The sequence below is a fragment of the Panthera pardus genome, unplaced genomic scaffold (genome assembly GCF_024362965.1).
Source record: "Panthera pardus isolate Hobbes unplaced genomic scaffold, ASM2436296v1 HiC_scaffold_22, whole genome shotgun sequence".
Lineage (NCBI taxonomy): Eukaryota > Metazoa > Chordata > Mammalia > Carnivora > Felidae > Panthera > Panthera pardus.
The window spans coordinates 7525738-7540431 of record NW_026526788.1 but is presented as its reverse complement, the minus strand read 5'-3'; the positions used below and the strand labels follow the sequence as shown (position 1 = coordinate 7540431).

The window sequence follows — 14694 nt, the reverse complement described above, 5'->3', positions numbered from 1 at the left end:
CCACGTAGTTGCAAATGGCAAGATTTCATTCTTTTTGATTGCCGAGTAATATTCCATTGTATATATATACCACATCTTCTTTATCCATTCATCCATCGATGGACATTTGGGCTCTTTCCATACTGCGGCTATTGTCAACAGTGCTGCTATAAACATCGGGGTGCACGTGCCCCTTCAACACAGCACACTTGTATCCCTTGGATAAATACCTAGCAGTGCAATGGCTGGGTCGTAGGGTAGTTCTATTTTTAATTTTTTGAGGAACCTCATACTGTCTTCCAGAGTGGCTGCACCAGTTTGCATTCCCATGTGGTCATGTTTTTGTTGGGGGGGGGGAAGTCCTTGTAGAGGTACATACTAAAAAATTTACAGATGAAATAATGTCTGGGACTTGCTACAATATGGAGTCCATGTTAGATGAAGTTAGATAAGGAAAGATTAGCCATGTTTTAACAATTGTTGAAGTTGAGCACGTTAGTTTGCTAGAGAGGCCATAACTAAGTAACATGGATTAACCTCAGAAATTTAATTCCTCATAGTTCCAGTGGCTACAAGTCTGAGATCAAGGTGTCGACGAGTTCCGTTTCTTCTGAGGACTCTTTTCTTGGCTTGCAGGTGGTCACCTTCTCCCTGTGTCCTCACATGGCCACTCCTCTGTGCATGAATTGTCTCTGTCTTAATCTCCTCTTTTATAAGGACACCACCATATTGGATTAAAGCCCACCTGTATGATTTCATTTTAGTTTACTTACTTCTTTAAAGGACCTTTCTGCAATTACATTCATATTCTGCGGTCATGTCTCCGAACATATGAATTTGGAGGGAACACAATTCAGCTCCTAACACTGGGTGATGATGACAATGGGGTCATTACACTATTCGTTCCACTTCTGTGTAAGTTTGAGATATTCCAGAATAAAATTTCCATTTCTTAAATGAGAAAGTCGGTGGACGAGAAAAAATAGAGTTTGCTGTGAACTACTCCACCGAATCTAGATAGAAACATAGTCACTTATTCTTTATTTTTCCAATTAGTGGCTCAATAATCTGTAGGCCGACTAGTAGACCATCTTTTACGTTCTTGAGGTGCCTCCATCCCCAGAGTCTAAGAAACCCAAGAGTATACTGAATCCAAAGTGCAATCAGACCTCCCCCAGTGCCGGCCACAGAGGAAACTCGGGTCTCCTTAGTTTAACCACTGACTGGACTTTGCTGATGCACAACGCTATTCGTTCCTTCACAACACAGTACACGTGCTTGCTTAGCACTGCAACAAAAGTGACCTTGATGGCCAATATTGTGACACTGGCTGAGATGTTTGAGGGAGGACAATTGCATCGCTTTATGCTGAGTTCAGATCGAAGTTAAAGTTCTCAGCTTTCAGCTCTTTTAGTGCATTCAGGCAGTCTCTCACTAAGACGCTTCCAAGAGAACTGAGTCAGGATTGTTCCAGCGCATCATGGATTCGTGATGGGTGGATTCAACACTCAATTCATAAAGTTGAAATAAGATAAATATCCAAGTTAGCTAAATGGGAGAAAGTGGTTAATACCCACAGAATCATAGAACAGCTGACTTCGATTTCTGGCAATAAGGTAGATTACAATAACCGAGAATCTTCCCGCCTGGAAATGTTGCACAAAATATAATAAACATCCTTTTAAATATATAACTAAATTTAAGATACAAAACAGGTGAACATAAGGGACGGGAAGCAAAAATAATATAAAAACAGGGAGGGGGACAAAACATAAGAGACTCTTAAATACGGAGAACTGAGGGTTGCCGCCAGGGTGTTGGGTGGGGAGGGATGGGCTAAATGGACAAGGGGCATTAAGGAGGACACTTGATGGGATGACCACTGGGTGTTATATGTAGGGGGTAGATCACTGGATTCCACTCCTGAGTCATTACTGCACTATATGCTAACTGACTTGGACGTATATTTTTAAAAAGAGAGAAAAAATAATAAATAAATATATAACTAAACAGGCAAGAAAGTAAGGGAAATCCTTAAGGGAAAAGCCAGAAACAAAACCAAAAAGCAGAAGTTCAGACAGCTCTCATGAATTCTGCTGGACTTGACAGCTGTTAGGGAAGGAAGACTTTTTCTCTATCCTTCAAGACTTTTCCAGCTCATCTAAAAATTAAATTGACATGAGACATTAACAGGAGGAAAAAACCCAAAGATTAATTAAGTGCACATGGCAGCCCATGAGACCTAAAGAAATGACTGAGGCTGACAGTTTTTATACTTTTTAGACAGACAGACAATAAATCTGTGAAGAACTGTAGGACAAAGAAGACTTATTTCAGGTGCTTTAATTACTAAGGAATCCTAGAATTTGGGCAGGGGAAGTAATCAAAGTAACAAGACTTGTTTGTACAGCCGTCTCTACTCTGAATTCCCTACCTCTAGTAATTAGGATGTCTTTTTACCTTTCAGTTTTAGGGTAAGTGCCTTTTCCGTGGTAAATTTATTTCCTGCTTTCTGGAGACAAAGGGGGCTTAGAGTCCTTTCTGCACCGGCTGTTTCTTAAGTAACTTAATTTAAAATCATCAATTTATCGAAATGGCACATTTGGTCGGCGGGGGGGTGGGGGGGGGGGACTATCCTTGGCCCCTATATGGCCAAGCAGCTATCATTTTAATAGCCACGTTAGGACAAAAAAATAAACAAATAAAGACTTAGACCCATGGTAGAAAAATGGAGCAGAAGTTCTCAACAAGAGTCAGACCCTCCAGGCTGACGTCCCCAGTAAAAGCGTGAATTAAGAATATGGCCTATCAGCAATGCGACGTAACAAGAGAGCTTTCTGGTTTAATCCTGTGCTTCAAGTCTAAGTGTCTTCAAAATCAATACCACCTTGAGAGTTTGTCCATGGACCTTTTCTATCCTGTGTTTGCACACATTTGTACTACATTTGTGTAGGGATTTCTACATTGCAAGATTCACATTAAAAAGTCATTTCAGGCTGATAATACCCTTGGTATGCCTGAAAGAAAGAACTAGTTAGAGAGACACATCTTTAACCGAAGCCCAAAGGACTCCAGCAGATAAAACTCCACCAGATATGAGCTCACAACCGATAATTATAGATGATACTTAAAGAAATGTGAGGACTGAACCCACTCATACATAAATGAACCATCCGAAACCCAGATATTTTAATGACTTGCCAAAGTCACGTGGTTTTTTAGTGGCTGAGCCAGAACAGAGCTCAGGTCTTATGACTTGCTTGCAAATTATGTATTTTCTTCTAGCAACAGCCTTTTTTTTTTTTTTTTTTTTTTTTATGGTACTTCTCTCACTTCAGAATTCTAAGGGGAAAACCAGGTCTGTCTTTAAATTCAACATTCCAACACTGAAAACTGAGCCTTCTGCCCCCAAATAAACAAGTTGATTCTGCTAGTATGATTGTTCAAGTCCACAGGTAGTCTTAATCTGTATTGTAGAAATACTCTGCACCTAAAAAAATACATTTTAAAAATGGGTTACTCAGTACTCTCATGGTCTGCTGATCGGAACATCCTCTTGGAAAGTAATTTTGTTAAACACACCAATAGTTTTCAATGTGATGCTCCCTTGAATAATTCATTCGTAGGATCTTCTCAGAGATGTGAGCAAAGGTTTAGTGCTCAATTAGGCTCACGCTTTTGTAATCTAAATGGCAAAAAATTAGAAACGGCGTAATGTTCAACAAGGAGGAATAGTTATATAAATTATAGTACACAGAATAGATTGTTATAAAGCCTCAAAAATATCTTTGAAGGCTCTGATAGAAAACTGAGTGGAAAAAAGGTAATATAAAAATATACGTGTATAAACCACCATTAGGATGGCAGTTACAGAAAAAATAAGAAAATAGCAAATGTTGGCAAAGAGATGGAAAAACTGTCTCGTGCTCTGTTGATTACAATGCAAACTGGTGCAGCCCCTGTGGAAAACAGTATGGAGGCTCCTCAAAAAACTAGACACAGAATTACCACATGAGTCAGCAATTCCATTCCTGGGTACATACCCAGAAGAAATGAAAGCAGGAATGTAAACAGATATTGGCACATCTATATTGTTAGCAGCATTATTCAAAATGGCCAAAATGCGGAAGCAACCCGAGTGTCTGTTGACAAATGAACGGATAAACAAAATGTGGTCTATCAGTACAGTGGAATATTATCCAGCCTTAATCAGGAAGGAAACTTTAACACATGCTACAAAATGAATGACTCCTGAAGACATTACGGGAAATGCCCATCACAAATGGATGAATATCATACGAGTTACAAATCTATGAGGCCCCTAGAGGAGTCAAATCGATAAACACAGAAAGTAGACCAGTGGCCGCCAGGGGCTGGGGGGGGGGGGGGGCGGGCAGGGGAGGGGGAGTGGGGAGTTAGTGTTTAATGAGGAGAGAGTTTCAGTTGTGGAAGATGAAAAACTTCTGGAGATAGATGGGGGTGTGGTGGCACAACAACATTAATGTACTTCATGCCATTGGGCTGTACATTTAAATGGTAAATTTGGTGTCTTATATATTTTATCACAATAAATAATGTAGACATGAATATATACAATATATATAAAACATTAACACATAGCATACATAATATATATTGTATCTATTGTTATATATGCATTTGTATACATATATAGTAACATAAATTGCATTAAAAAAGGTATGTGGTAAGTAGGTTAACAGGTAACAAAAACTGTCAAGATTTATGGTATATTCATTCCTATTATTGCTATAACAAATTACCATAAATTTGGTATCTACAGTCATAGTCTCTTACAGTTGTGTGGGTCAGAAATCGGGCATCAGTATCACTGAGCCAAAATCAAGGTGTCAGATGCTGGGCTGTCTCCAGAGGCTCTAGGGGAGAATCCATTTCCCGGCTTCTGGAGCTTCTAGAAGCTGCCTGCATTCCTTGGCTCACGGTCCTTTTCTCCATCTTCAAGGCCAGTGGCATTTTGCTTCACTGGTGACCTTGCCTTGTTCTGCATCACATCTCTCCCTGCTTCCCTCATCTAAGGACACCCATGACTGCATTTAGGCCCCACTGGACTATGCAGGATAATCTCCCCATTTCAAGATTCTTAATTTGATGTCATCCTTCACCACAGAAGGTAACATCCACCCTTTTGCCATAGAACACAGCTGTCTTTAGGGGCCATTATTCCGCCTACTCGCACATGGATGGAAAGAAAGAAGAAAGACAACAGAAGGAAATGTCATGAAACATTACTAGCAGCTAAATATGGATTCTAGAATCATGAATCGTTTTCCTCTGTATACTTTTATATAGCTAACATGCTTTTTGCAATGAACAAGTTTTATAATAAAAAAATACTATTTTTTAATGTTAATTTTTGAGAGAGAGAAGGAGAGAGAGAGAGGGAGAGCGCATGCATAAACACAGGGGAGGGACACACAGAGAGAGAGGGAGACACAGAATTTGAAGCAGGCTCCAGGCTCCGAGCTGTCAGCACAGAGCCCAACGCAGGGCTCGAACTTATGAACTGTGAGATCATGACCTGAGCGAAGCTGGATGCGTAACTGACCAGGTACCCCTGAATACTACTTATTTTTAAAAGGGCTTTTAAAATACAGATATAGCTCAGTGTGTTGGAGGTGCTTTTCCAGCTGTGGGTTGGATTTCGCTAAATCTCGTGTAACTCTCCCGACGACCAGAGTAACCCATCTGTAGATGTCAATCCCCTAACACGAACGTTGTCTATGATGTAGAAGCAAAGTAAGTTGCCCACTTACGACTCTGCTCAGGAATGAATCCAGTCAAAATTAAAATTCCCTCCTCTGTAGGGAAGGTTAATATACACAAATGTGATGCTGCAGTTAGAAGACATTTCGCAAAACCCAGATCTCAATTCCCAGCATGGCCTTGGTTTGCACCCAGTTGGCTCGTCTGTAATATTTATGGCTCCTTCTGGAAATCTTCCAGTCTTACCACAGTCAGGTCTCTCCTCCCTGAATTCCTCCTGGGCCACTAGCATTCATAATTAGATTTATACACATTGTCTGTAAATGAGGTATGTGTGATGTGGTGTTGCATCCATTATTTTGGTAGCGTGGTGAAAAAGTGAGAAAATTAAACCTCCCCCAAGGGTCTACACCACCACTCTTCAGTTAGTGAAGATTCTTTTCTTTAAAGCGAGGCACTGTGCTAAGTGTGCAACCACATCCCAGCAGACGCTCAGCCACAGGCGGGTCTTGGTCCAGAGAGACTAAGACAAGACACAGAGACAGCCATCAGGACACAGGTGCACTGGGGCAGCTTATGTCCAGGGGGTCTGGGAACAGCCTACTGCATGAGGCGCCTGCTCTGGGATCTGCAAGCAGACAGCTTTGATGGCGCAGCGACTACCCCAGCAGCGGTCTCTGGCCTCTCCCTCCTGGCACGGCCCGTGTTCCAAGGAGATCAAGGCCTGCCATCCACACACTCTTCATTGCAAAGGAGATGCTTCACACTGACCACCCCCGGAGCCTCTGACCTTGAGTGCTGAACAACGTGTCCCTCTACATAGTCTGCTTGCTGGGAATATGGCGGGAAGACAGGATCTCTACTCTCCAGAGATAGTGATTAATGGGCAGTCAGGGCCTTCTGGCACATCCCGTACAGCTGGATGCTTTCTGGAGAGTACCACGTTCAAGTTCTTGCACTCGCATCATGGTCATTTTATTGATGGAGAAGCTGCAGCTTAGAGAGGTCGTGTAACTTGGCCAAAGTCACCCAAGCTAGTAGTTGTTGGAAGCATGAGTTGGTGGGGGGGGAGGGGGGAGGGTGGGGGAGGTATTTGTGAAGCAACACGGAATATACACTATAATTCATCACACATCTCTCCACTGAGAAGACAGGAAGTCCAACCCAAGTCCCCTCATACCACTGGTCATCTTGGGGGGATTATTCATTAACAAACACCTGCTCTCTTCAAAGTTTCCAAACACACAAAGAAAGCAGAAGAGAGAGTTTTGTCCTTTTAAATACCCCACAATCTAATTGGAGAGACAATACATACAGCCTGTGATGTAAATACAGTGACAAAGCAGTATGTAATCTCGGGAGAGCCACACACGAGTGACCGATGAAGGGCTAAGACACGTGAACTGAGGCTGGCGTTCAGCACAGAAGGGGACCTGCTGGTTAAGAGCGTTTATCTTTGAGGGCAGAGTGGTTTAGCGTGATAAACCAGGGTTCTACAGATTTTACTCACCATAAATATGCTTTCATGGCAGAACCAAAAAGATGTTGTAAAGTAAGGCAGGGGCTTTTTAAAATTTATGTTACTGTGCAATTGCTACCTCCTCTGCACCGAGGCTCAGAAAGCAAATTTTTAGGAAAGACAAAGAGGAGGACAAGAAAGGGAATCGTGGTTGAGAGCGACGGCAGGAAGGCAGGCTGCGTCATTAATCTCTAAAGAGCAGTTGGTTAAATAAGTGGTTTCTCTTTGGAAGGCAGATGTTTATCAGTAAATACTCTCGGGAAGCACAGTTTGTTAATTTGGGGGGAGATGTCTGGGCACTTTTGTTCCCCCGGAGGCCGTGGTGTGATAAGGAGGAGGGAAGCCTGACAGCTGGTCTTGGATCTGTATTCGCTGAGCTGCATTTGTGCTCGTGGCTGATCACAGGCCCTTCCCTCTCAAACACAGGAGGAGGCCGCTTGGCCGTGCCCACGTGCACTTATCGTGCCCGGTTCTGGCATAGCAACAAGGACATTAATGTTCAGAACCAGGTCACCGGGGAATGCACCCATGTTTTCAACAGCACGACATGGCATACTGGTTTCTAGCTGGGTTAAGCTAGAAAGGCAACCAAGCTTACTCGATGAGGTCTAAAACTGGGGGTGGTAAGGGGACAAAGCAAAAGGTCAAAGTTCCCCCCGCCTTTTTTTTTTTAAGTTTATTTATTTTTTTTAGAGAGAGAGAGAAAGAGCATGAGCAGGCGAGGGGCAGAGAGAGAGCTGTCAGTGCAGAGCCCGATGCGGGGCTCGATCTCACCAACCGCAAGATGACGACCTGAGCCGAAACCAAGAGTCGGACTCAACCGACTGAGCCACCCAGGTGCCCCAAGGTCAAAGTTTCCTAACGGCCAGCAGTTGCACTCAGAAGCATCAGTAAAATCTTGCGAAAGAGGCCTGAAACCTACATGGGTGGTGCAATACTCCTCCAAGCCGTGCCCTTGAGACCAAGACAGGAGACGGATGCCTCCCCAGCTTTTAAATCTGCAGTGGAGATTCTGAGTTTAAGATGCGAATGACACAAGGTACTGGAGGGAGTCCACTTGCTACAAACTCTGCAGACAATGTTACTCTCCCCGAGCCCAGGAAGTCTGACTCACTTGCTACTGTTGTACACGACGCCCCAGAACAGGACCTCGCCCAATACATAAACTCATGAATGAGCATATATATGGATGAATTGAATGAATATGCGTGAATGCATAAATGTCATCTCACAGTATACATTTCCCCTCTTTGGGATCTCAGCCAAAGCAAGAGAGAGGGCACTTGCCCAGCCAGCACCTCCTGTCTGTAAGATCTTAAGCACTGTTGGAGCTCCTGAGAGAAGAAAAAAGTACACGTAAATGGCTGCAAATCTTAGCAGGGCCCTGAGAGCCAGGTACCAATCACATCTATAAAATAATAGAAGTTTTTCATATTTTTATCTGAAAGGAGTGATAGAAATGACTGTATTCACATCAAAGCGATTAGCAACACAGCCCCACCCACTTTTTTTTTTTTCCCTATAGAAGGCAGGCTTTGTCCGTCTAATGCTGGTAAGAAAATATTTGGGTAAAGTCCCTTGTGCTCTCTCCCCATTGTTTGGGCCGTCATTATTCTTTCCTACTTCTTTCCTGCCCCCTCCCAAATATGCCCACAAATGTTTGCTCCTTCCATTATCCAACTCTTTGAAAGTTTTACCCTGGCTTCCCACATCCAGAAATATCACCTTTCCACATCTGCTCCAACCCTACACACTGAGCACAGACTTAAAGGTGGCATCCAAAGCTAATAAACTTTTCACTAAACAAAACCCATTAATTACTCTTTCTTAAGAGTCAGCTACTTCTGCTAATCTGATACAAACCATCCCAAATTAGCATCTTCCTCCCTCCTCAATGTCAACGGCACTAAATGACTCAACCTTGCCACGCACCAGCCCCTTCAGCTTCCAGGGGATGTGCTGACATCCTTGTCACGACACACTCCCTCACTCTGTAACCACATTTCTTCTGCATCTTTTCATACACCCTGATGAACCTCCTTCACTTCAGCAACCCTTTCTCTGGGTTAAACAACGTCAGGCTTGGCTCTTTTGCCACACAGTGATAGCAGAAGAAGATACTCTTGTTATCTGACATGATGGGGGAAGAATTCTTCTTAGTCTATTCTGGTTAAGGGAGAAGGATCACACTTCTCACACTTGGGTGGCCAACCTTCAAATATAGTAATTCGCACTAAAATGTACTTAATACTGAAGTCATGCTGAATTTTAACAAGTCTTTGATGATTCAGAAGGCACTGCAGGAATATTGCAATACTTGTGACTCATCGTGATGGAGATCAGTGATCACTGAGTAGTAGATTTTGGAAAGGCCACTGGTGGATGCATCAGTTTTGTTTCTGCCCAATTGTCGCCCTGCATTGAACAGGTGCAGCAAACCTGTGTCTGGAAAAGCTCCAGGGAGTCCTAGCTATGATTATTATTATTGAGCTATAACTGACATATAACACTGTGTAAGTCTAAGACCTAGGGATGTGTGGCTTGATACGTTTATGTATTACAGTAGGATTTTCACAGTAGCTCAGCTCGTACCCTTATCATGTCACATACCATTTCTTTGTTTTTAATTCCACATACAAATGGTATCATACGGTATTTGTCTTTCTCGGATTTATCTCCCTTTCTAGCTGGTTTCTTGATGTTTGAGCTTTTAATACGATTTCGTCCATCCAAGAAATATTTAAATTCCCACTACATGCCTGACGGAATTTCTCAATTTTTGGTTCTGGCTTTAACTATTGCAAATACTCTTCTTCCTTGAGGAGCTCAGCAAACAGAATAGGTACCATGCCTCCTTGCCTCCAACTTTCTGATAAAGGTTTGTTTTTGCCTGTTTTCTTCATGATGGTCAATTATAGCAGACAGATGGAGGGCTCGTAAGTTTTCATAGGGTTCTTCTCTCAACTCATCTAGTCTGGTGGGTAATAAGGCACAGAGTGGGAAACATGAATATTTTCCATTTATTGATCATTTTTCTAATTATAGAAGAGAATTGTACCCAAACCCATCCCTATGCCAAGCTGAGAGGGACCCAACTTCTAACTGTACCAACCTCCTTCCATTATAACTCACCAATTTGGGGGTGGGACGGAATATATTCACTCGTTGACATTTGATCCCTAACTGTATTCAAAACTTAATTAACTTGATGGCACATTGTGGGGGAAATGGGATTCTGCAAAGCAGGAACCAACACTGGCTCTGCTAATGACCAAACTCTCATTTAGCTTCAACTTCCTGAGCAGTTCGAGCAGATCTGTTACAGCCTGCCCATGGCAATGCACGGGGAAAACCGATGATGACTGAATAGAAGTTTTAGAGGAGACACGCCATTGAAACAGGACTTGGAGCTAACTACTCCCTTTTCTCAAAAGAGTTGCAGTATTTAAAAAAATAACTGAGCATTTCTGACACTCGGGTATTTTCCACTGACATTCTTTTTTTTTTTTTTTTTTAATGTTTATTTATTTTTTTTATTTATTTTTTTTAATTTTTTTTTTCAACGTTTATTTTTTTTATTTTTGGGACAGAGAGAGACAGAGCATGAACGGGGGAGGGAAAGAGAGAGAGGGAGACACAGAATCGGAAACAGGCTCCAGGCTCCGAGCCATCAGCCCAGAGCCCGACGCGGGGCTCGAACTCACGGACCGTGAGATCGTGACCTGGCTGAAGTCGGACGCTTAACCGACTGCGCCACCCAGGCGCCCCAATGTTTATTTATTTTTGAGAGACAGACAGAGCATGAGTGGGGGAGGGTCAGAGAGAGAGGGAGACGGAATCTAAAGCAGACTCCAGGCTCTGAGCTGTCAGCACAGAGCCCAATGGGGGCTCGAACTCAAAAACCGCGAGTTCATAACCTGAGCTGAAGTTGGACACTTAACTGACTGCATCACCCAGGAGCCCCTCACTGAAATTCCTCAGATTTTTTTGATGTGCTCATTTCAACACAGTTGAAAAACAATCTATCACATCAGGGAAAACTATGTTTCATTAATGATATTTAGCACTATCCACCAAGACAAATGGATTTCCCAGGTTTTCACTGAAAACATGCACAAAATACATGGGTCTTCCATAATAAAATAAACAATCCCACGTGATTACAGATGGGTGAGCATTGAAATTCCTTCAGATAATTCAGAAGGAAATGTCACTTTTCTCTCTTCTGAGTTTCCCTCTGGGTAAAAGAACAAACAGGATTGTAAAAAGTTCAAAGTTCCTTCCTCAGCTGCCAACAGCTTCACATTCTGCAGGCTGACTTATGTATTGCATCATGGAAAGCAGAGACTGTGATAAACATCATTCATCAATCTGTCTGGTTTTTGTTTCTTCCATTTCGTGTAACATCTAATCTTAAGGTTCTCAAAAATCATTTGATCCAACCCTTTTCTAGGCAATAATTACAGAAAATCACTTGTTTTGTGAGTCTCCAAAAGGCTGTAATAATACTTAAAAGCAAAGAATGAGGCAAAAGATATCTTTGAAAATCACATTTTGAAGGGAGTATGTAAATGGAATGAGATATTCCATGTGTTGAGAAATGGGACCACGTCTAGGGCTGAATTGATTGAAATCCTAACTTTTCAGATTATTCAAAATCACATCTATTTCAAGCTGGCTTTGTTGCCACGCTCGTCTTTTTTTAAAAGGGTAACAATAGATGCTTGTTATAAAACTGAAGCCGTGTAGAAAGAATGAGAGATACCCAAACCCTGAGTCCCTCCCCGCTGGCCCCCCAATCCCATTCCCCAAAAGTAACCACTTGAGAATTTCTTGTATAACCTTCTAGGTATTTTCAGTGCACATACTAGCATTTTTTTAGACACACATATGGAATTCTAATATACCCTGTGTTCTGTAATTGGACAACACGTACAGTTGACGTGTGGCCATGACGTGAGCTTGAAGTGAGGTGACTTTTCTGCAGGCCGCCCATGTGCTATCTTCAAGGGGCAGTAAAGAGAGCATCAGCAGGGCTGTTTCTGCTACGACGAAATCCTGAAGGTGGGTGTGAAGGGTACTAGACCGTTTATGTCCCAGTCTCCTTCTGAGCAAGAGAAAATCACCACGGTTCTCCCTCTGCTCACTTAGAACACTCCATGTAGGGAACCACACGGCCGGTGCTGGGCTAGGCTCTGGGGGTTTGGAGCCCAGGCAGCGAGCCTTGGCCCCCACCCTCATGGAGCTTCACAGAATGCTCTCCCCGCAAAACACTGTCCCCCTGAGAGAGTCTGCTCGTCAACTCAAGCCAACCTTTACTGAGCACGTATCAGGAACCAAGCTCTAGTGAGACACACTAATACCAAGATGAACAAGGATTCCAACCTGCCCTTTCAGAATCACAGCCTAATGGGGACATAGATTATTCTGTCACCATGACAGCAGTGGGAAATTCGCACGTTGCTACTGCAGGAAGGAAGAGGGGTCATGTAGCTTTGCAGCAGGGAGGTTGAAAGCTTTCCTGAAGCCCATGGATGGAGTGGGGGGGGGGGGGGGCGGTTATGTCAGGGGGAGGAGACCACGTAAGAAGATACCTCCTACAGGGCATGCAGGAGATGATTATCGAAACTGTGTAAGGACCTTGGACATATCCTTGGCGAGGGGGACATATGGATCTGGGGAACAGGGCCAGGTGGGCATAAAGGTTCCGAGAGCTCATGGTAACAGCTGTTCGAGTCCAGGATACCCTCTTGGTGTTGTGAGTCCAGAGGAGAAATAAGAATCTTAGCCTGGGCAGGGGAGGAGAGAGGGGCTGAGAGGTATTTAGTGGGTAAAATCATCAGGGTACGGCAACCAACTGGATGTGAAGGTTCAGAAAAAGAGAGGGCAGGGACAACTCCCAGGTTTGAAATGTGGGGGACTGTGAGATGGAAGTCTCTCTGGACTTAGGTTAAAAGATAGGTATTTTCTTACTTCTGCACTATCTATAACGCTCTTAACTTGTATTTTCCCCTTGGCGTGAAAGCCCTTTTCTATATCAAAATACTCTCTCCATTCTTTCTTCTGCTCCAATGTAGTTTTTTGTTTCAAGTTTTTATTTAAATTCCAGTTAGTTAATATATAGTGTAATATTAGTTCAAGAGAAGTGATTCATCCCTTAAATATGACACCCAGTACTCATCCCAATAAGTGTCCTCCTTAATGCCCATCCCCCATTTAGCCCATCCCCCCACCCAAGGCCCCTGTTTATTCTGTGTAGTTAAGAGTGTCTTTTATGGTTTGCCTTTTTTACCCCTATGTTCACTGGTTCCTTTCTTAAATTCCACATGAGTGAAATCATATGGTAATTCGCCTTTCTCTGACTTATTTCACTTAGCATAATACACTCTAGCTCCATCCATGTCGTTGCAAATGGCAAGATTTCATTATACACATCTTCTTTATCTATGCATCAGTCATTGGAAATCTGGGCTCTTTCCACAATTTGACTACTGTTAAAAAGGCTGCATAAACGTCGGGGTGCATGTGTCCCTCTGAAATAATATTTTTGTATCCTTTGGGTAAACACCTAGTAATGCAGTTGCTGGATCATAGGTAATCCTTTTTTTTTTAACTTTTTGCGGAACCTCCATACTGTTTTCCAGAGTGGCTGCACCAGTTTGCATTCTCACCAACAGTGCAAGAGGGTTCCCCTTTTCCCACATCCTTGCCAAAGCTGTTGTTCCTTGTGTTGTTAATTTTAGCCATTCTGACAGGTGTGAGGTGGTATCTCATCATGGTTTTGATCTGTACTTTCCTGATGATGGGTGATGTTCAGCATCTTTTCATGTGTCTATAGCCACCTGTAGGTCTTCTTTGGAAAAATGTCTATGCATGTCTTCTACCCATTTCTTAGCTGGATTATTTGTTTTTTGGGTGTTGAGTTTCAACAAGCAGTGCCGGGAAAACTGGAGAGCAACATGCAGAAGAATGAAACTGGATCACTTTCTCACACCGTATGCAAAAATTAATCCAAAATGGATGAAAGACCTAAATGTGAGGCAGGAAACCATCAAAAGCCTAGAGGAGAACACAGCAGCAACCTCTCTGACCTCGGCCAGAGCAACTTTTTTTTTTTTTTTTTTAACGTTTATTTATTTTTGAGACAGAGAGAGACAGAGCATGAACGGGGGAGGGTCAGAGGGAGACACAGAATCTGAAACAGGCTCCAGGCTCTGAGCTGTCAGCACAGAGCCCGACGCGGGGCTCGAACCCACGGACCATGAGATCATGACCTGAGCCGAAGTCAGACGCTTAACTGACCGAGCCACCCAGGCGCCCCAGAGCAACTTCTTTAGTAAGAAGTATGTCTCCTAAGGCATGTGGGGGAAAAAAAAAAAAAAAAAAGCAAAACAAACTACTGGGACTTCATCAAAATAAAAAGCATCCGCACAGCAAAGGAAACAATCAACAAA

General features: G+C 42.9%; 1 protein-coding gene across 2 annotated transcripts in view; it reads right to left on the bottom strand.

Annotated features, from left to right (window-relative positions):
* The window catches only part of MTR (5-methyltetrahydrofolate-homocysteine methyltransferase), a 137128-nt gene that overhangs the window by 10219 nt on the left and 112215 nt on the right, over nt 1-14694 (bottom strand). The gene's annotated exons all lie outside the window — the stretch shown is intronic.